The sequence below is a fragment of the Polypterus senegalus genome, chromosome 1 (genome assembly GCF_016835505.1).
Source record: "Polypterus senegalus isolate Bchr_013 chromosome 1, ASM1683550v1, whole genome shotgun sequence".
Taxonomy (NCBI): domain Eukaryota; kingdom Metazoa; phylum Chordata; class Cladistia; order Polypteriformes; family Polypteridae; genus Polypterus; species Polypterus senegalus.
The window spans coordinates 22,772,832-22,778,877 of record NC_053154.1 but is presented as its reverse complement, the minus strand read 5'-3'; the positions used below and the strand labels follow the sequence as shown (position 1 = coordinate 22,778,877).

The 6,046-nt window shown below is 44.3% G+C and overlaps 1 pseudogene; it reads right to left on the bottom strand.

Annotated features, from left to right (window-relative positions):
• Nucleotides 1–645: 645 nt before the first annotated feature.
• Nucleotides 646–2,454, bottom strand: LOC120519396 (annotated as a pseudogene).
• Between the last annotated feature and the right edge of the window lie 3,592 nt (nt 2,455–6,046).

Genomic DNA, 6,046 nt, shown 5'->3' with positions numbered 1-6,046 from the left:
AAGTCACTTCATTGCTAGGGATAAGTTTTAGCACTTCTTCATTAAGGTATAGTGAGTCTTCGTTGGTGACGCTTAATATAGCTCGCGTGCTGAGTTGTTCCAGAGTGACAGTTGAGAAGTCAATGTCGCCATACAGTTGTTGAACGGGATCAGAAATGAAAGGAAAACAATGTGAAGGCAATGTCACAGGTGTTCCATTTATCCCGTCTCCAACATCAAGGAGCCATTGTGTGAAATGTTGTTCTTCAGGAAGAGCTCTCATATTTGTTGTCAGTGTTAGAACATGCATGTGACGCCACAAAGGGTGCTTGTTAATGCAACTGGCGACAGTAAGCGCGCGGGAGCCACGCATAATGACGGGGAGAATTTGTCGGAAATCTTCACCCAATAGTATTGTTTTGCCTCCAAAAGGCTGCGTGTCACCCGTGAGGTCACGTAATAACCTGTCAACTGCCTGGAATGCGTATGCGTGTGTCATTGGCGCCTCGTTCCATATAATAACTTTGGATTGTAGAAGATGTTGAGCATGTGGTAAGGAAGGTTTGATGTTGCATGTGGAAGTAGTAGTGAGCTTCAAAGGTATTTTAAAAACAGAATGGGCAGTTGGTCCACCCGGTAATAATGTTGCAGCTATTCCTGTAGATGCTACGTTGTAGAAATGTCTCCCCTAGCTCTGGTGGTATGAATCTGGGTTTTGTACACAAAGGTTTTCCCTGCAGGACCATCCAAGAAGAAGCATCGGGGATGGGAATTGTTATATGCAGCGTGTAAAACAGTATCAACAGCATGTTTCTTTTCTGTGTTGAGTTTGTCGTAGTGTTCTATAGCGTGTGAGTTTTCAGCCTGAGCGTCGAAGGTGGGAGATGAATGACACAATGGAGGAATGTCAGTGGGAGGAAGGTGCAATTTGTGCAGGTTGAAGCCATGTGGTTGCAGCATGTCATTAATGTCAGCGAGAGCATACTTGCAAGCGGTGGTTGTGGAATATTTTGTGAGAAAGTCTTCGGAAAGGGAGTGTTTGTCCCAAAGGTGTGGAACGTTGTGTGGTTCACCGAAGACACAGATGAAAATGAACATCTCTCTCAAGAATCGTGGCATTCGTATCTGGGATGCCTCTGAAAGAGTATCATGCCATACCTTGTCGTGTTTAAGAAGACCTAACTCTTGGCAAGCTTTTTTGAAAGTGTCACATTCGATACCATTGACTGTTCGTAGATGGTGAAAACTTGTGATACCCATGCAACGGGTAAGGAGAAGTCTGAGGTAATAACGTTCGGTGTCGTGAATGGCAACAACAGGCATTCTACCGATCACTTTTGTTCCTCCTCTGATTCTCTTTTTCCATTTTCCAGAGGATGTTTGAAATGTGTAATGTTGCGGAACATCAGTGTAATGCAACTCTACAGCTTCAGGATCTGTTTTGTTGAGTTCAAACCATGCTAACAGCATAGTGTTTTTGTGGGCATGTCTTTGGAGCGCCTGTTCCTCGCGACCCTCTTTAAAGAAGATAAGTTGTTGTTCCGGCAAATGAACTGGTAGTCGGGTAATGACGTGAGATTTTTCTGATAGGCTGTACTCGTTCAAATGCCACATAGCCTTAGGAGCACTAACATACCTACCGTCAAGGAAAGTCTGTATTTCGTCATGTTCAAAAATATTTTCGGCTGGCTCCCCGCAAAGTGCAATTGATGCAGCGTCGTGTCCTTTGTACACATACTTATAAAGATACTTGATACATTGAATGGACGCCCAAACTTGAACGTTAATATGAGCATTGAATTTCTGAGAAAGCCACGGATTGTAAGGAACTATCCAATGGTTGTCGATATCATATTTGCCAACAACGGCAGTTCTCCCTTGTCTTCTGCGGTATATGGGGTAGCCTTGTGTGTTTTCTTGAGTTTCTTCGTCGAAGTCTTTCGGGAAATTTTTGGTACATGTGCTGTTTTTCATGCAAGGTGATTTGGCGTTGAGCGTGCCACACGGACCATGCACCATGCATTTAGTGACAATTTGGAAAAGTCGAGGGTTGAATTTCAGGATTTGGAAGCTCAGCACAAACATATTTGTCTATATCATCCTTGGTCCTTATTTTGGATTGTCAGTCAAGTGTAAGTAACATATGGCAATGACGCAATCCTCGTTTTTGGAATTCAATGATGAAGATGTAAGTGAGAACATTGCTGAAAATATTCCTTTCCAGAATATCTGCTAGAAAATGTCACAGTTTGATATGAAAGACGCGGGCAACAATGACAGGTCTGTGTTCTATTTGCTCATGATGGGAAATGGCGTTGCAGATAAGTCAGGCTTTTCACATTTGCAGACAATTGCCATCGCGTCTTGGAAGTTCTGTTGCATGTGCCTTGGACTGCCTTGAAAGGTAGAGGAAAAAATGATCAATTGCCCAGGGCGGAGGTCATGGTGATGTGCTTTCGCAGTGACAGCATCCATGTCCCCTGTATTGCTCTACACGCAAATCTTGTTGATGTGAGTGAAGATAATGTAGACGTGCGCCTTCTGTTCTGACATATGCGTCAATGATGTATTGCTGGAAGAGTTTGCCACTGGAATGCAAGACACTAAATGAGGATCTCATGGCAAGCCTTAAAGCATAAAATTGGAGCTGTGTGACTCGCGTTCTTTTCGCGGTTCGCTTTTCCTCAACATGGGTTAATTGTATGTGCCAGCCTGGATCTCCGTAAGGGAATAGCAGTTGATAAACCATGGGGTCACAGTTCATATTGAGAACAGAGATACGCTTGCAAGCATCTCCCCTTGGATATATGCAAATGGCGCGTTATGCAGGAGGTTCCCCGTCTTCACCTACAAAGATAACAGCAACATCAGTTTGACAGGACGGGGCGTTATACCTTCTCATATCCAGACCTGGATTTTCCATGAATACCATTCGTACAGCAGTAACAGAGTAACCGTGAGTGATAATGTCATGCATTTGCATGTAAGACTTTGCAAAGGGATTAACCTGTTTTATCATTTTGTCTAGTTGAAGCAACAAAATGTCACTGCAAGTGCTATTACATTCCTTTTGCAAATGGTGACTGGTAGCCTTAGCAAAATCGAAGATATATAGCGGACCGTATTGTGGTGACGTGTCAGGATTGTTATATAAATGAGAGACCTGGTGATAAATTTGACCGTGGATTCTGAAAGCATACGGTCCTTGTCCAGATGGTTGAGCGATGTGTGTGCCCATTGATGCGAAAGCTAAAGCAGAGTTGTATTCCCTAATATGATCACAGTAATTTCGGGACAGTGGGTTCTTGCCAGTCAAGAAGTCTTCTAATAAAAGAGGGGGTTTGGATAGCGGTGGCAAAGACACCTTGCCGGCATGACAACACTGTTTTGGAGCAGTGTTGACACTGAAAAGAATTCATCAGGGAATGTGTTTTGAGATGGTTAGTAAGGTATCTGCGTGCGTGAAAGTGTTTGTCGCAAATTCTGCATACAAATCTTTGTGTTGAATGGATCTGCATATGGTTGTGGAGATCCATCTCACCCGTGAAGTCCTCGTTACAAAATGTGCAATTGAAGGTGAGAGTGGAATGAGTTCGTAAGTGTTTATTGAGAGCTCGAGTTGTTATGAAGCATTGTTGGCAATGTTCACATTGCATCATTCGGTTAGTGTTGTGTTTTTTCCAATGTGCCTTCAGATATCTGTGCACTCTGAAGCTTTTGGAACAAAAGGTGCATTGAAAGTCCTGTGTGGAATGCGTGTGTTCAGGGGAGGGTGTCTTTAAATGTTTTTCAGGAAGAGGAGACTGGGCAGGTGACGTCACATTAGTGTGGCGAGCAAGTGGGTGTGCACCCTGTGTGTACACACCGACAGAGTCAAAAGATGTCGCCAGAAGGTTATCACGTGGGTATTTGAGAGACATGAGAACCTCGTAATGCCCATGATACAAAGGACCGCTAAAGAGCAGGGATATGAAGAGACGCTGGGCCGGATTGTAAACTCGAGGAGAGGCATGAGGACGTTCTTGGAAGTAAATGCTGATAGTAGCTGGAAGGATTTGGGACATTGCCACAATTTCTGCCTCGCCACCATAGACTCCGGACGTATTCATGTAATCAGCGTATTGTTGAGCAGACTGTATAACAACGCCTCTGTGACTAAGAACAATGGACACCACATCACCAAAGTTATCCCAATGTTGGCAAACAAAGCTAACAGCCATGTTACGAAGTTTGAGAGCAACAGTTTCGTCAAAGACATTTCTCCAAAAAAACCCGACTGACAGAAACAAACAGTTACCTGAAGCAGGAATTTCTATAACATTGAAAGAAGTGTTGTTTCCATGAAATACATTTGAAGCGGTAGCCATGGAGGGCAAAAGAATAGTCAACGTGGCTCACAGCTGGGTTTGGACTGCAGCACAGATCAAAGTGAGTGAGTATGTGTTTGATGAGCTGTTTGACATGGCGGGCAGTGGTCTGAGGTGCGTTCTTGAGCACGTGGGAGGAGGGGTAGAGTTTCTGGACGGGGCTTCGTTTTTCCTTTCGCATGGTTTTTCATGGTGGACGCGGTTGGGTGTCGAAACCGAAAAGAATAATGAAAAGTCAACGTGGCTTAGACGTGCATGTGGACTCCTAGCACAGACGAAAGGGGCTAACTGGGTGGTTGGTGAGTTTTTGCGTCCGGGCACATGGGCAGGCAGTGTGAATGCCTAGAGAGCGAGGGTAGACGCGGGCCGGTGAAAAAGGAGTATTGGTGGGCAGGGAAACGTCTTCCGTATTTCTGCAGGAGCATCTAAGAAGACGCATGTTTGTCGCGGATGCGAATTGCTGTATGTAGCGTGTAAAACAGTTTGCTATGGTGCAAGCGGTCGTGCGTTGTAACCGAAAACTCGTTTTTTAAAGACTGCTTACTTCATTGTGTTTTAACTTCAGTTGTAAAGGATTGTTTTAAAGATCCCATGGGATACCCCTCGCAAACCGTTTTACACGCTGCATATGGCGATTTACCTCCGCGACAAACATGCCTCTATGAACAGTGAACGTGGCTCGGAGCTGCATGTGGCCTCTACGACAGACGAATATAAATGATGCCGTTTTTTCTGTGTCGTCGCGTCCGAATTGGTGGGCGTGGCTCTGCGAGTTGTCGTCGTGTCCAATGGTCTTGGAGTTGGTGGGCGTGGCTCCTTCCTGTGTGCGCCATAGGTGTCTTACTTGTCGGCGGCTCAGTGAATCCACTACCCTTCCGGCATGCTTTCCATGGTTGTCTTGCCTTAGTGAATTATATAGAGAGATAGATATAGATATCGAATTAATATAGATTTTCCCTCAGTTTAAAAAGGTTTAATTTTCTTCTTAATAAAAATTTTAAGGCAGTACTTCGCTGCTGCAAAGCGCGGGTATTTTGCTACTACCTAATAAAGCAGTATTCAATAATTAGCAATTGAAAAGTATATTAATACAAAATGACCAATACTAGCATAAAATCAGTGTCAATATTACCCTATGAAAGGAGAAAAGGAATAAAGTAAGCTTTCCATCTAGCTATTAAAATTAGTTAAAACATAGCAATTAATTCAAATTATAAGTAATTCTTGGAAAGGAACTGATTTAATGTAGTGTATAATGGGAATGCAAATGGTAATGATGAATGGGAAGATCAGGGGCTTGCCGTGATTGTTTGTGTATATCTGGGACTGAAAGATCATTGGCTTAGGCCACTGGATCCCTCTACCACCAGACCCCACTGTTCATTTTTAAAGTAATCCTGTGTTTCTATCAGTTAGGACAGCTACACATTTTCCTTGTAATTAGTTCAAACACCATTTAATGCGGGGACGGCACGGTGGCACATTGGTAGTGCTGCTGCCTCGCAGTTAGGAGATCTGGGTTTGCTTCCCGGGTCCTCCCTGCATGGAGTTTACATGTTCTACTCCGGGTGCTCCGGTTTCCTCCCACAGTCCATTGGGAGTGCATTGGCGATCCTAAATTGTCCCTGTGTGTGTGTGTCCTGCGGTGGGCTGCCACCCTGCCCGGGTTTTATTCCTGCCTTGTGGCCTGTTCTTGCTGG